The 16,874-nt window shown below is 40.6% G+C and overlaps 1 long non-coding RNA gene across 3 annotated transcripts; it reads right to left on the bottom strand.

Annotated features, from left to right (window-relative positions):
- Positions 4,075 to 14,801, bottom strand: LOC110393032. 3 transcript variants are annotated; one of them, XR_002434751.1, is made up of 5 exons: positions 14,722 to 14,801; positions 11,769 to 12,113; positions 8,431 to 8,529; positions 8,253 to 8,342; positions 4,075 to 5,298 (listed from the first exon to the last, which is right to left on the bottom strand). It is a non-coding gene; the product is annotated as an uncharacterized LOC110393032 (long non-coding RNA). The 3 variants fall into 3 exon arrangements; XR_002434749.1 differs by lacking the exon at positions 8,431 to 8,529; XR_002434750.1 differs by lacking the exon at positions 11,769 to 12,113 and having other exon boundaries at positions 14,722 to 14,753.

Genomic DNA, 16,874 nt, shown 5'->3' with positions numbered 1-16,874 from the left:
CTGGTACAAATCACTATGTAGTCACCACCAGTGTTCTTGCTAACAGGGAGCCTGCATGCTCCGCTTACAGCACCAGTGGAAGTGACCCAATGTCACCACCACTGAAACACTGCACCTCTCACTGTACTCACATTCACTAGTTTCCATGAACAGCAAGTGTTAATATCTTCCACATGGAGGATTTTAATTCCACACTTCTGCTTCATATGCACTTCCATGTCAGATGCCATTCTGTTAACCAACCCTCTACTGCTGACAAGTGTAATGGAAGGTTCAACCTTTACTGCCATGCCAACATCATACACCTCTGCCATTGTGGGCCAACATAACAAAAAGAGGAGGCATTACCTTTGGAGCAGCCCACATACATTACAGGTTTTTGTGTCTCTAAAGATCAATCGAGAAAAAGCATTTCAGGAGTCTGCCTTTTGACAGTCATTTCAACCTGAAAGTTTTCTTCAGCAATGCTGTTACTCCTAGCTGCATTTGCAATGAGATGAACTTGGAGAAACAAGTAGTTGTTAGTAACAGGAATCAAAGTAGCTGAGAGCAGTTTATACTAGTTTCCAACTGCAAAATTAAGAGGTAACGGAACCAGATGGAACTGGGGCTTTGTTTTATATGGATCATCTATAGTATGCTGCTTTTGATTGTACTTGAGAGAGTTCCAAGTATGCTTCCTTCCCCCCCCCCCCCCCCCATGTGTACCCAGTTTCACCACATAACTGTTACCCAGTTGGACAGAGGCTTTACTTTCTTACTGGCTTTACAAGAGTTCTCAGAGCCGCTCTACTTCTGCTGAAGGAACAGGCAGCAGCATTTAGCTTCTCTATATTGATGCAAGTGCTTTAATATACCTGACTTTAAAGTTGCTATACTGTGATAGTGGCACAACCACTGAGCTTTCTATTTTATATGAAAGTATCCTGGCTTTCCTCTGTAAGAGATGTAAAAGTTACTGTTGCTATGTTGTTCTTAGGCCTTTTTTTTCTCCGCAGTCTTTTATAGTTAAAAGATCAAGAAGTATAAGACATTGTTAATAACCATGTAAGTGAACAAAATAACTTACTACAGTTTAATTCATTTTAAAGACCATAGGCAAAAGTCTAATCAATATACTCTCCCTTCCATTAATAAAATAAGTTTAGGTGCTTACAAAATGCCAGTTTTAAAAAGCTAAAAACCTCGAACTATTTCTACTGGAAAAGGTATCCCAACAGCAGAAAAATGGGAGACACACAAGTAAATACATCACAAACTAGGGAACAAGATCAGAACTCATTTACCATCGCTCACATCCAAAAACTGGAGAGTGATACAGTTGCATTGGACTAAACTAAGACAGTATCAAGTCAGATACTGAATACACTCCAGAATCTTCTTGCAGGATGATCACACTGGTTGTGAATTTTAGATCTGTACATTATGTTTGCACAGAACTATGAAAGTATGAGAAAATGCAACAGGCTTCTGGGCTTCTCAAGGGAAAAGTAGAACATTTCTGAACAAGTATAAAGCACAGAATCTCAGAAACACTGAAGTTCACAGTGAATTTAAACTGAAGATGAACTTAAGCTACACTTCCATTGCTAAACAAAAATGAAAAAATCCAAACCCCCAAAACCTAAGGCCATTTTGTATGTCAAGAAGCAAGTACTCAGGACTAAACTACATTTTTCTTTTCTATAACTGACCTGAAGCTTGGTTCTCCCACATCCCCCTAGCTTTTTCCCCATAGCAATTTCCCAAAATTAATATCCTAGAGTGACCTATTATGTTTTGTCTACATAGGCCTACAAATGCAGTAGAATTAAACAACCTCTCCTTTACTTTGTATCCACAGCTGTTGATGATGCTCTGGAGTGGATGCTACTTACCTTGGCAGCTGATTCTAAGTGTGGTTCTGAAGAAAGTGCTAAAGTAGGGCTTCTCTAGATGGTGAATCACCATGATATCCCACATGGCCATATTTAGTAGGTTCTCAGCAGGGGCCACCAGCAGCTTCTAAGCATGTGAGGAAATGGATTTAACATCACTTTTGTATCTGTGTTTACTTGGTTATCACTGATAACCAAGTAAAAGGTGGCACTGTGATTTGAATTCTGGACTTTGAGTTCAGAATCTGGCTCTGGTTCTTTAAGGAAGTGAGAAAGTTTTATAGGATCAAAGCTTTCCACAAAAGGCACAAGATTAATTTCATCAAATATACTCTTTATCAGGATCTGGAAGAAGATCATGGTCTGTCAGGTTTCTAATATCAACAGCTGAAAACTGCCTTATTTAATTTGACTTATGAAGAAGTGATTCTGGATTTGTGATACTAGAGCCCAACATAGGGAAAAATTCTTACCTTCGCAAATGTCTTGGTTTCTGAACTTGATTGAGGGGAGCAGTCTGTTCATTGTAGCATAGCATCATGAGGACTGACATGATGGCTAAGTATCTGGGTCAAACTTGCACTGCAGTGTGAGGATTACAGATTATAGCCTCTACTAGAAATACTAACTTGTATATATTCCAGCAAACTGCCTAAAAGATGTTGGGGGGGAAGAACTGAATCATCTATGAAATGAGTACCTCTTCATCCCTCACCTACACAGTCTTGATCAACTTAGTTTAGAATATTCCAGTATTTGAATCTATTACTCAATTTTTAATTAAAAACACATTAAACTCTTCTAGCTACTTTGAAAACTATTTCCCATTTGTACAAAGTGTAACCTGTGCTGGCATATAGCAAGATGCAGGAGTAAGGGGGCACAAGAAAAACAACTGGAGAGAGTTGGACTCTATGATCTTCATGGGTCCCTTCCAACTCAGGATATTCAATGACACGTATGGAAAAGGAGATGATCCCTACATAACTAAGCATGCTTACTGTGTTGCTGGAAAGCGCTCTTCAGACTGCAATTAACTGAACAAGTAACGTAGATGGTACTCTCAATAGGAAAGGACTATGTACCACAAAAAAGAGCGTCTGAAGTTCTCTGCTATGCTTACTGGGAGCTCAGGTGACAGAAGAAAGTTCTGCCATATTTCTCCTAGGGAGTAACTGTGTACTGGGCTACCTACAGTCTGTGAGACAAAGCTGGTGTTTTCTTTTAAGCCCTTGACAAGATTTATTTATTTTTTAAAATAAAACCTCATACCTAGAGAAATCCCACACTGTAAATAAAGATTTGCTACCTGGTACGAACAAGCATTCAATTTTCAACAGATAAGTTGTCACAAGATGGCAGTGCACTGATAGTCTTAAGTAAAATATGCAATTGTGTATTGTTTTAACTACATAAGTGCTACAGCCAAATTCCTTTCAAATTATGAACAGGAGAAAACTAAGCCAATGTATTTCTGAATCTTGTTAGTGTTGAACACATCGCTTAAGTTGAACAGAGGAGGAGGTAATTTATGGGGCAGAAAGCACTATCCAACCTAGAGATGCCCAGTGCCTGGTGTTCCAGCTATAAACAAGAAACTGTATGGAAAACAGTAAGGCTCCTACAATGGGAATCATATGTAAGATGCCACTTGAGCACTGAAAGGAATACAGGGAGTAGCTCCATGGGCAATGACTGCAGCTATGAGATGTAGGAGAAGAGGGAGCCTCTGATCAAGATGACACCTGGGTTTTTTTGGTGAAGATGAGCACACAAACAATCATATCATAAGCCCAGAAGATAAACAAAGCAAACAAAATGGGTTTTCTGCTAGTGCTGACTAACCTAATTTGCAGAGGGTTTGTTTTTGACAACAGCATCCCTGCATGCACTTTATCCAATATTTACAACTATAATCTTCAGCTCCAAATGCTTTCTAACTACTAGCATTTAAAAACTTTGTGTTGCTTTGGAGAAACACACTAAGAGCTGCTGTGTAAATACAAGTTGGCATTAGGTTTTAGAAAGGGAATCACTAGCTGAACTAATTAAGTAAGCTGTCTAGCAGCTCCATCCAGTGCTGAACATCAGGTCACATGAAAGACAGAACTTTCTAGCTTTCAAATCCCAAACAAGTTACCACAAAAAAAAAATCAAGCTGAGCCAATGAGAGATGCTGTAAATGGTGGACATCAGCTTGTTTAAATCCTTCAGGTAAGTTTTATTGTATTATTTGCTCACAAAGAGCCCGTTTTTAATTATATCAGTAAATTATTCTTCAATAACCACTGACTGTAATCCAATCCATTATTTAAACATGTGTTTCCACATTTATCTCTAGCATGTTTTCTGTCTGCAACAACAGAAGCTGAAAATAGTCATCTAAGGAGAAATGAGAATCCACATGGTTTCAGTTACTCTGGAACAGGAAAAAAGGAAACTCAACTAAAAAACAACACTTTGTAAAGCATGGTTATCTTATACAAAAGGAGGTAAAAAGAGTCCAGGAGGAAAGAGCACAGCTCTGTGAAACACAGTTCCTGATTCTGCCAACAAGTCTTCATGCTTGATGTGAGAGTTGAGAATAGTGCCATAGCAATAGCACTGTACTCTGTCCCAAAATGCAAAACCAGGCTTTCCTCCTCCTTGGGGCTGCATCACCCACTAGTGTGAAAAAAGCCAAAGTGCCAGGGCTGCAACAAACAGAGGGTCTGACAAGAAAACCAGACCTGATGCTCTCAACCCTCCTTTCATAGCAGCTTTGAAACAGAACAAAAGACAAAGTGAACTTGTTTCAGTTTAACATCTATAAATTATCCTTGTGGCTTCTGGTTACACAGCGTACATAAAGATCTGAACAACCATGTTTCCCATATGTAATTCTCTGAACACAAAGATTTACATAATGATGAAAGCAGTATAATATAGCATTGATGACTCAAGTGCTTGCATGCAAAAAAATTCTTTAGTCATAAATGCAATACATTCAAATTAAAATTAAAACGTGAAAATTAGTTATAAGCAATTCAGGTAACCCTTAGAACATCTCAACTATACAAGCTACACTGGGGGCAGAAGTTCCTGGGAAGGTGAACAATGGCATCTTTTAATAGTCGTAAGTCACCATTCCCCCCTCCTATCCCTGCAAAAGATACTTCCAAATCCTAAAAGAAATCAAATATTCCTTTCAAAACCATTCACCACTCAGTTCCTTGCACTGCTCTTACCTCAGCAATAAAAATTTATGTTCTTCCTCACTTCTTCTTAGAGTTTTCCCTTCTTACATTTTCCCCCCCAATCATTTACTTGACATATATCTTCTTTTTCATCCTCCTCTTGCAGTTTCAACTGATTATTTCCATGGTTTGGACAAGAGTTAGGAGTTATCCAGAGCTTCTGGACATGCTTTCTGATCAATATTCTGAAAACAAAAAATGAAGCTTCCATGAAGCAACATGCTAACAAAACTAATCTAAGTTGATTAAAAACAGCAATCACATTTCAAGCAAAATATACACTGAACAACCCATCAACAGAAATTAATTGAGTATATATAAACTTTGAAGGCAGAACAATCACAGTTTAGAACTGCATTCACCACCTTCGCTGTAGGTACATAGGCACCAAACCCACCCGTGGTAGAACTTGACATACAAAAACACTGGCAACAGTGTAATGTAAATTCATGGAAAGTTTGGGCTTCTAATGTCTTCTGGATGGCACTCCACAACTATAAACAGCATTAACTACACAAAACATGCAGTTGTAATAGTTAAAATGTGCATGACGTTTTAAAATTGCTATTTCACAAAAAATATTAAATGAAACAATCTGGAACAGTAACCAGATACTTGTTAACATTTAAATGAGTCCAGTGCAGCCACTCACAGGCATGAAATTTTTCCTTCAACTCTGTTCATAAGATCAACGCTAGTCTTGAATTTTACAAAGCATCACTCCAATACCTGTCCAGTTAATATCATCCATTGTCATCCTAACTAATAAAATTCACCATCAGAAGCAAGTAAGCCATTTTGCTTGACTTCTATCAGAGACCTTAAACAGCTCCTCCTAAGCTGAGCAGCCTGGAAAGCTGCTGCTAAGGTCAGATATTCAGCTCCTCAATAACACACTATTGACTGATTATGTGACAAATGGAGAAAACAGAGAAGCAGTATGTATAACGTGACACCTCAAAACTGAGCTGTAAGCACAGGCGTGAACACTGACTATTCACTGTAGTTCACCTACAGGTAATCATATCTACTCAAAACGCTTAATGCTGCATCATGTGGCTTTGAAGATTGGTCTTACTGCCACTCCTTTTTTTCCCCTCCACCAGCAGGCATTCAAGTATACTCACACCTCCTCATGTTTCTTATTGCTGCAAGAAGTTATCAGAAGTGTGCAACTGACTTCAAGTATGGCACCTGTCAGTTGTCTACTACATTTATTCCAAACCCCAATAATACTGCGTAGGCTGCAAACACTGCTATTACAGACACTCCTTGTTTCAGTGAGCTGTTGGTATCTAGCCACATGCATTCTGAAAACAAAAGCACTAAGACTTTCCACAGCATGGCTCAGCTACGTCAGCTATTACAAAACAGGGATACTCTACACGTTTAACACAGAATTAACACCAGCCTACTTTGAGCCTACAGAGGCAGAGATGGGAATAAGATGAAGACTGATGCAAATTGGATCACTAATTCAAAACATCAGTTTTCACAAAGCTGACTTGAAGACGGCTCGATATCCCCTAGAAATATGAGCCTTTTAAAACTGCCTCTAGAACATAACTGCAGTTTCACACACTGTTTGGCCCTGTGTTGACATTTTGCAACAGAAATTAATTTCATCCCAAGGAATTCAGCTTCTCTGACATTATATCTAATGAAGGTTATAACATTTATTCAGCCTCTTTCAGAGTGCTTAGTCTGCTCAGCCTTTCAGAGACTGCCTTTGCTGTCCCCAAGATGCCTTCTACTGTGATCAGCATTGGGATTCTATAAGAGACTTTCTTCTCTCACTTCAAAGGCTAAATCAGTAGTACGTCCTTATTATTATTATGTAATCACTTCATGATACACTGAATAAACCTAGAAGTACTCAGGGACCACCCCTTCTGATAAAACTTTGTCTGCAACTCAGTTCCATTTTTCAGATGCCTTTCTTTTGAGCCACTATAGGCTAATATACTTTCTTAGGTACCCAGCTCCCAACTTCCTCAAGTTATCTGTCTCACTGTAATAACAACTGCCCTGCCAACTCACTACTTTGAACAGGGAACACTGCTGAAACCCATTACAATATTCTAGTTCCTCTGAGACTTGAGTATCTCGACCTCACCTTCTCCTCCACATGCAATTCCTTTTCTATTATCCACACTCATTCTTTCTGCTTATGCCTGCTAATCCCCTCACCTACACTTCTCACACACTACCTGCATCCAGAATACCTTCCCCTATCCCCAGATAGCAGCCACATACTGGTGTACGTGAGCCCTACAACACTCACTCCCTCTCCACTGCTCTTGGCCACTTGGGTGACTTGGCTTTTTTGAAACCACTGCAACAAAAATCAAAATTAACATTCAAAGACAGAAAGTACCCTGAGCGCATGAAGTTCTTCTCTTAACCCACTTTCCTCACACTGCCCAGTCCTTCACACATCCTCTTTCTAAACCTAGAAAAGTTCTGGCTAAAGCATAACAGCCAACCAGGAGCTGAAGCCAGTTTATTTACCTATTTGTAGATGACCCTTGTGCCCAAAAAATTAAAAATATTAAAAATAAAAATATTCTGAGTTAAGCACACAGCTTCAGTGTGACTGCTTTCCTGGGGAGAAAAATCTCCAGAAAAAAAACCTACCACATTTCTCCTTACTTTCAGCTTACTAAAGTTTTGATACATTGTTTTGCTTTCTTGGAAAGTATTTCAAAGCATTCTGTCAGTACAAATACTTCAAAGGATGTCCAGGATTGGGATGATTCACCCCATTCAATACCCTTTTTTTGGTTCTTTAAGATTCTGCCTCTAATTGTGTTCAAAGCATTACACTTACATAAAATCTTTTGCATCATCCTCCAAAGTGCCCTGCCTTAGTAATTAATACAGAGACCACAGTACTAACAGTAAAAATTATCCTCTGTGCATTTCCTTCCTGAACTTCTGTATTATAAGCAGCCATGTTATAATGTTAATTATTAATTAGAGCAGACGTTCTTTAAGCAAGCACAAGAATTCAGCTCTTGGGACAAGCTTCAAAATCTGCTGTAAAAAACATAATACATCCACACACAGCAAACTCTTTGATTTGGGTGGGAACAGAGCCTTCTTCCCCTGTCTTCTACCAATCTGGAAGAAGTCCTACCTGCAGCATGATGACCCAGCACAGCAGCTGCTGCCTTCACTCAGGTACTGGCTCTTCAGCTGACATGGGCAACACCAGTGTTCGGGGATTCTGCAATTTGGAAAGTGAGAATGTGTTTACTGCAAGATTCAGGCCACAGATAAAGAGTTTCAGAGCTACCTAGCCCATTCCTACCAACCCATATTGTTCCTCGAAGTGGAAATAACTCATCCAATTTTTATCCTCCAGTTCTTCATCGTGTGTATAAGCACACTGACATACACATGTACACAAGTACCTACACACAGGGAGAAAGGAAAATACATTGAATCAAGCAGGACAACTCTTAACTCTTGCAAGGTCTTTGGCTTTGAGACTATGCATTTGCAAATACTGCTACCATATAAGACTGATGCCACATCTTGCAGCACCAAGACATCCCATTTCCACACTCAGTTCCTACTGTGCTTTGGAAACTATGTTTTCTTCATTCTGCATATGAACTTGTGGCTCAAATTTACAACTTTTAGAAATGTAGTCAGGCAAATTTACAGTGAGAGGCCTAAGGAAATTACAGCCTTCTATTGGCATGGTGAAGTCCGCATTCCAGTTTGCATGCCTGTGGGATGCTTTCTCTCTTTTCTCTTCTGGTATCACACCTACTTGTCAGCTGTATGTGTGTTTCTTTTTTCCTGTATGTTTTATTGCTTTTACTGTGCTTAAGACTTTAAGTGAGAATATAAATTATAGAGTCTCAATTTACCATTTTCCTTAAAACTCATTTATTAAGCAATCCAAGCATTTAAAGCACATAGGAATGTCTGCTTAATTTTTCTGGAGCATTACCTGTATGCATAGGCCCATATGACCTACTCATATGACCTAATCAATGCAACCTACTTAAGAGAAGAGGACAAAAAGAGGTAAATTAGTGTATACAGGTGTAACAGCACCTGTTAAGAGGAGTTGTTTCTTATCAGAGCATCATTGCAGACACAGCCAGCCTCAACCATTTTACTAACAGATGGGTTGTTATAACCATGAATAACTTCACCATCAAGCACCACCATCACCAAACCTGTGAGGCAGTGCCTCTATCATAAATTCATTCTTTAGAATGAAACAAAGATTACAACTTATTCTTCCAACCAACTACGAAAACAAAGACTAGGTGATGAATAAACACTCTTGTACATGGGAAAAAAGTACCACAATAAATAATCAGCACAGAAATGGTTCACTCTTGCTGTTTTTATGCACTTCCCCCACAAAAGTGACCACTGCAGTCCAAAATTTGGGGTTGCAGCATTCTGCAAATGGTCATACCTGAATCACCTTCCACAGCTACAGATGATTTCAGCCTTGTATTAACCAACTGACCTCTTCCTGGCTATTCAATGCAAGAGTTTATCACTTCCCCCCAAAAGTGGTAACTTCAGATTCCTGTGCAGGAAACCTGGTACCTCAGTCTCAATCTTAAAAATCCATGAAAATCAAATCTGTAAGATTAGAGCAGCGCAGAGGCACTAAGTTAATATCCTAAGCCATCTGAGCAAGTCTATGAGGGCTGCTCCAAAAGTAAAGTTTTCTATCTTATTATGTTGGCCCATGACAACAGAGGCAAATGTTGGAGTTGTGGCAGCAGAGGTTGAACCTTTCCACCAATATCCTGTTACACATTGCTGCTGTGTGACAGATGGCAGCAGAGGGGCAGTCTGACAGAATGGTGTCTAACATGGAAGTGCTGATGAAGCAAGGGGATAAACTGAATTCCTTCATGAGGAAAAGATGGTGCCCACTGACATTCATCAACACCTGCTGAATGCTTGTGGAGACTAAACAGTGTCTTAATTAAGACTTAATTAACCCAGGAGTAGATTAATCCTGTTGCTAACTTCTCAGAACTTTACACAGTCACACAACACTAAGAAAAACAAAACAATCACATTGATCTGTTTACACGGACTCCAAAGTGTGGTTCTGCTCTATCACAGAAAAAAGGTTAAAAAATGCTTTGGTTTATTTATGCAAAAGGCAAAAGTGGAGGTTATAAATCAGCTGAAACACTTTGAAATTCATTATACTGTTACAATAACATTTTGACAGAATAAGACATTCAAATATACAGAGGTTATCTTTCATGCTAAGATCAACTTTCCTTGTGTTCTATTTTCTGGACCTGTTATGTACTTAGAAGTTCAGGGAAAGATGTAGTGGTTTTCACTTACAAGTCCATTTATGTATTTGCTCCAGAACTTAACATTCCCTTGCCTTCATTCAGTCACTTAAAGAAAACAAAACAAAAAAGGCCCAGACCTGCATTTAGTAAATAAATGAATGGTGCAGAAACTGATTTCACAAGCACCTAACAAAAACAGCTTAACTAACATAGGGGGAAAAAAAGAAAAGAAAAAAGGAAAAGTTAAAACCTGCCATGTGAGATAAATTTAACATTGCTTGCACAGGTCCTTTAATTCATAGGAAGAATCAGCTATTCATAGTTGTTCAAAGTCAAACTTTTAAGATATCAGTAGTTCAACTTGCTACTTCAAAATACACCAAGAATCTAATAAAAAAACCAAACACCTAGGCACTACTGCATCTTCTGTAACTACAGAGTATCACAGAAGTATCAGATCACAAGTTATTCAGGCTTAATCAAACTTCGCAGCCATGAGTGATCTGACTCAGAAAAGCAGTGCCTGCAGCTGAGCAGCTCTACTAATTGCCTTCAAGTTACAGATGCATACAACTCCTCCAAAGGATTAGGGTACCAGTAATCACTTGACATGGTCCCTACTGCACTTCTGCCTTCAAGCATGACTGAAACTTACATGTATTTATTGCCTACCTTGAGTACATAGTTCAAGATGCCACACTGACAGTACAAGCAGATGAAATGAGACTGAGTTCAGCCCTATCACTATCCCAAAACTTGGAGTGATGGTGGGAAACGTTACTGGCAACTGTAGTTACCAGACTGCGCCACACACACACCCTTTGCAAGGTGGGCAGCACTGTTACACTGACAGTTGACACACGCTGTGGAGAAGCTGTAATATGGCAGCAGAAATACATTTTTGAGCTGCCTATGTGCCCACATGAAGAAAAGGAAGGCATTTCCTCATGAACTGTCAAGTCAAAGTGAAAGTCCTTATTGTGCAGTCCTGACCTGCAGGTCACATGCAACATCTATACCCTCAGTAGTGCACAGGGCTGGTATCTCTGGTGGATTCTGTTCCCACACTTTGAAAACCACAGCCAGTTCCTCGGTAAGCAAAATGTTACATTGTGTTACCTCACAGCACCAGCGGTCCTACTCGCTTTCGATCCCCGCTCTCTGTGATAACCTCGGGGGTAGAAGGAGTCCACGAGGAAAGGAGGAAGGCTCACAGCCCGGCTCTGCCACCACCTCGGCACTCAGGAAGCTCCCTCCCGTCACTTTCTGGGGGGCTCCGTCTAGAGGATCAGCTCTTTCTCATCCCCGCAGCCCGTTCCTTCCATGCCTACCGCCCAGACCGCCGCCGTCTCCCTTACCTCGGCCACGGGGCAGCCAGCTCCCCTCAGGGCGGCGGCGGCAGCTCCCCTTGGCGGGCCGGGCACAGCCGCCCTCCGCGGGCAGCAGCCATGACGTGCCCGCTACGTTCGCAGCCGGCGCCAGGGCTGCTCCAGGCGCAGCCCAGTCCCGTTCGCAGCGGAGCTCGACGACGCTCAGCCTTACGGTGACTTGAGAGCAGCAGGACCCCAGAGGCTCCATAGCCGCTCCCCCAGCGGCCGCCCGGGGCGTGGCCTTCGCGGCTCCCCTGAGGTGAGGGAGGCGGGGCGAGGTGAGGGGAGGCGGCGCTCGTCCTTCCCGCTGTTGCAGAATTGACGTTATATCCCCTAATAAAAGAAAAGAAATCCGCCACTTCTCGTCGCTTTGGCTTCTCCTAGTGCCTCAGACGAGTTTGAGCAAAAATAAACTGTATGTGCCCTAACTAAATACATAAATACGTCACATGAGGATTCACAGGACAAATGGAGTGGTATTACCAGAACAAGTCCTCACACTCCACACTACCCAGTGGTGTTAACGCTTGTTATTGCAGCAGAAAAACTTTTCATGTAATTTCTAAGCTTGTAAATCAAAATTTCTAATCCACCACAGCACCTCAAGGGAGGCAGGAGCCTCTGCGTGGCCACTGTGAGCCACTACAGCGCAACACTTCTCTTTAACATGCACATTAGCTTTCCGTGTAACTAAATAATAGGTTTTAACACTTCAAAAGAAGCTGGCAGGATTTTATCTGAGCTGAGTTCTTAGTCCTGGTGCTGAAGTGACTGCAGAGGGACCAAGACCTCTACTGGGCTGGCTCCCCTACCTTAGAAATAAATCTCACTCAGAGGAGACTATACAGTAGATTTAGGGATGCCATCCAGGTCTCTCTGGCTCCCAGAACTCAGGGCTTTAAAATCCTGTGCCCAAAACGTGTCCCACAGAGAGGCCTTTGGTGTCAGAGAGCTCATGTCTGTCCTGCACAGCAGTCACTTCGGCTACAAGGGGTCATTTCCTCATCCTGGTCTGTAAAGTTGATGTTATTTTTGTGCATATTTTTCTAAAAAAAAGTGCAGACCTCTCTGTATAGATGATATTGTAGCTTGAGCACTTCTTTTAGCGCAAACCTCTTCATCAAAAAAATCTCCCATAACCCTCTTAATCAAGCTTACCACAACAGCAAACATGACAGCTGATACCAGCTTGCTCTGCTCTGGTAGCTCATTTATCAAGGAGAAGCAGCAACCATCTTCCATAATTCTGACTAAAAGTTTGATCTGAGACAATGAAAGCACTCTGAAGTGAAAACAAAGAACCTCTTTTCTTACATCAATTCGCAATAGATTAACTTGACAAAAGATGCTCCTCAAGTGGAAAGGGGAGTTTGTCCCTATGGCACTTGGTCCTACAGAAACATCCCTGCTCTGAATCACTGGGGAGCAAAGCCTGCTTATGCATCCCTGTAGAGAGCTGCAGGTGAGGCTGGATTACATCTCAGCTGTTTGCAGCCCTTAAAAAGATTACAGCATCTGTAGTCTTTATTCCAGACTGCTTTAAGTGTACTACTATCCAGTCAGTCTAGTAAGTATCTGTTCATTATTTTTTCCTTCTTTACTGCTAATTTCTATGGATAATTTATCTTGTCACATGCAAAAAGCTTTCCTATGTGTTATTAGACATTTCATGCATTATTTCTTATAGTTTCAATTTATAAATATACTTCCTTTGAAATATACTTTTAATCAAGATAAGCAACTCCTAGATAGTCTCTCAGAAAAGCATTAGCATTCACAAATGTGTTACTTAAGTACTAGGTATTACTTCTGCCATGTTAGATGGGTGCATTATTCCCCAACATGCCTTTTTGCTTCCTTCCAACACCAAAAAGGAGGAATGGGCTCTTCAGAATAGGAATGTTTATGGTGGAGGCCAAGCAACCAAGTAGAAATCCTTGCAGCAGATATTTACAATGATACAAGCTCTGAAGTTCAGGCTTTTATGCAGGGCAGGCAGGTAAGGTCAGACAAGCATACGAATGTCAAGAATTTGTCCCCTACTTTTAGACTCTAATCACCTTCTTACTTCATTATCTGTAGGGTTTCCCACCAACCCATTAGGCTGAGAGTCTGACAATGACCCACTAGCAACAACTTTACTACTTTCATCATGGATGCATCTGTTTTAGTTTTTTACTTCCATCTTATTTTCAGTATAAAAACTCCTACAACTAGCACTGGTTTTGACCACTCACTTGTATTTCCTTCCATTTATGAAGGACTTAACTTATTAGGCTTAGCAATGTTAGCATTCAAAACAAATAGGGAAAAAAAAATCTTAGTTTTTGTTAACTTTATGCTCCTTCCTTTGAAGGAATTTAAGTTATTGATGATGTTTCTATGGGTTGAAAGGAGAAGAAAATGAATCTGCAGTAGCCACATCTGGTGTATTCTTAATCTAAATGCACAAGCTAATCATACATCCTGGATTCACCCTCCTACACATCACTCTTTCATTGCAAGATCTGAACCAGCTCTGTTGTCTTAAATTCACAGACATCATAGCAATGAAATCACCATATAAGCACATGGATGGTGTATGTATCTTAAGATCTTACCACAGTTCCTTTGGCAGGAGTCTGAAACAGCTGCATTAGCACTCTGGAAGCCACAGTTTATAGAGCTGGATACAGATCATGAGAGTGGCTTACTAAATCCTCCTAAATGGGCATGTAATGCACATGTGCTTTCATGCCTTATCCCCCAGTCTGTCTCCTTGCCATCTCTGGCAGGAAATCTCAACAGTAGAAACAGGCAAGTGACAATTGGCTAGAATGTATATAACTATCTGTACCAAGGGGTGGATAGCCAATGGTCTCTCATCATATTATGACCATATAATCAATATACTGAAAGTGTAAAATGCTTTGTCCCCTGGCCATGACAAAAAAACACCTACCTTCAGCAGACCTCAGGAACACAAGGATCTCCAGAGAGGTCCTCTCCCCTCCACTGCCAACCCTTAAATGAGGTCTAGGAAGGGGTGGATCCTGGCTCCACCCCTTCCAGTCACTCAAGTGCATTGCTTGCACCTGAGCTCCCCTGGGTTGGCCCTGCCTTCCCACCAGGTGCTCAGTCACTGGTTCAAGCCATGACTTAGCATTTCTGCTACAAGGTGCAACTTCCTTTTTGTAGTCCATCCCCTTGGTTCATCCTGATAACTTCAGCCAACAGCACCTTCCCCCAGTCCACACCTGAACTCCTTCCCTCCCTCTGGCTGGCATCTTATATGTATACAGCGGGCTCTCACAGAATAGTGATGGGCTCAGGTTTTCTCTTTTGATGGATACCTTTGCCCACCTACTTCATGTATTTCTCCCTACCATCTTGAGAAAGAAAATACATGTCAATACTTTTTAAAACCAGGAAGGTATTGTTTGTTTTCCTCTACCTAAATTCAAAACCTCGCGCAACATCCAGCTCCTAGTTCATCATCCACGAGAGAGTTCACTTGCTCTCAGTTCAGGAAAACACACGCTTTCTTCTTCTGTGGGTACTTTTTCTTTACATCAAATAATCTCCTTACAAGGACAGTTGGTAGTGTCTCTTTACAGATTAGAGTTAGGATCTGACATGTTTGTTTGAATCTGTGCCTTAAGGTTTTTCTCCTTTTTCATACAGTAAGCCAGGGGTCAGCTGAGGCTGCAGCTCAACAGGAGTCCCAGAGGTGTGTGCCAGAGAAGAATATTGCACACACACAGTGTCATGCTCAGAGCACAGAGTTAGTGGAAATAACAGCTGTGACTTGAAGAATACTTGCCATCTTCCTAGGGAAGGTGGTAAATGAGAAGTGACCCATCCTCCCATTAAAAAAAAAAAAAAAAAAAAAAAAAAAAAAAAAAGTAAAATAAAAAACATTCAGAACCAGCAACATAAAACATAACATTCCCAGCAGGGACACTAGCTGAAAGCCAAGGAAAGGAAGGCATGTACACAAAAAAATCCAAGGAGGGAATCTTCAAAACAATCTCCAATCATAAATAAATAAATTGAAACACAGAAAATAAAATCATTTGACAGGGGTAGCAGGAATGTGTTGATTTTGTCTGGGAGCTAGGAGGGGAAGAAGACAAAAGCCATTATTTAGTCCATCTGGTTAGCACTCGTCGGTAGAAATGAGTACATTTCCATTTGTTTTTTTCAGACAAAACAGTTGCTTTCATGACAGTGGCATCTATGGGATCCCAGGATATTTAATGTGACGAGACATCCTGTCTTATTGGAGGCAGTCAACGTCATGATAATCTTGATAGTCTGAGGCACTGTAGTACTCTTGGCTACTAACTACTGATGTACAGGAAAGTAAGGAAGGCTTGATATTATCAAGATCTACTTCTTGGAAGAAGCAAAACTTTTTGATATATATATTTTTCTTTTTACTTATTGGTGCAGTGGTATGTCAGGATCAATTTATCATGGAGACTGTAGAAACTCTTTTTAGAAAGACAAGATGGTGCAGGGTTCAAGGGAGATGCTGAACTGTGCTTTGCAGACCCAGCAAAACTTCACAGCTAAATTACAAATACATTTTGACTCAGGTGGATTTGCTGGAACAAGAGTTACATACCTCTAAAACTTGCTCCAGTCTTAAATGAGTTAGCAGTTTTAGGAGTTTAGTTTAGGCTGACGATTTCCACTGTAATGCAGTAATTTCTCCTAGGCAGAGACATATTGCAGGGTCAAAGACTGACTCTTCAGCATTTAGGAATCCACACCTGTCAGAAAATATTTTGTTATGCCTGGGAAGAACACTTCAGCCTTGAGGTTTCTCATTTAAATTGCATTTATATTATTGACAGATGCTTGAGCAATTCTTGAAATTTATTCCAGTTCCATATGGCCAAAATAACCACCTCACTCTCTATTCCCACTGTGTCAGATGTTGAACCACCTTATGAAACTGTTAATTTAATAATGATTCTTTTTTGCCTGCCACATCTGCTGCTTGGGTCATTTAAATGATACCAGGGAGCTCTTGACTTCATTTTAAATAATATATAGATATTTTTAAGCTACTCTTTGATAAGGGGAAAGGAATTAGATGCTGTCCTC

This window comes from Numida meleagris, chromosome 2, assembly GCF_002078875.1.
Source record: "Numida meleagris isolate 19003 breed g44 Domestic line chromosome 2, NumMel1.0, whole genome shotgun sequence".
Taxonomy (NCBI): Eukaryota; Metazoa; Chordata; class Aves; order Galliformes; family Numididae; genus Numida; species Numida meleagris.
This window is presented reverse-complemented; position numbering and strand designations above follow the sequence as displayed.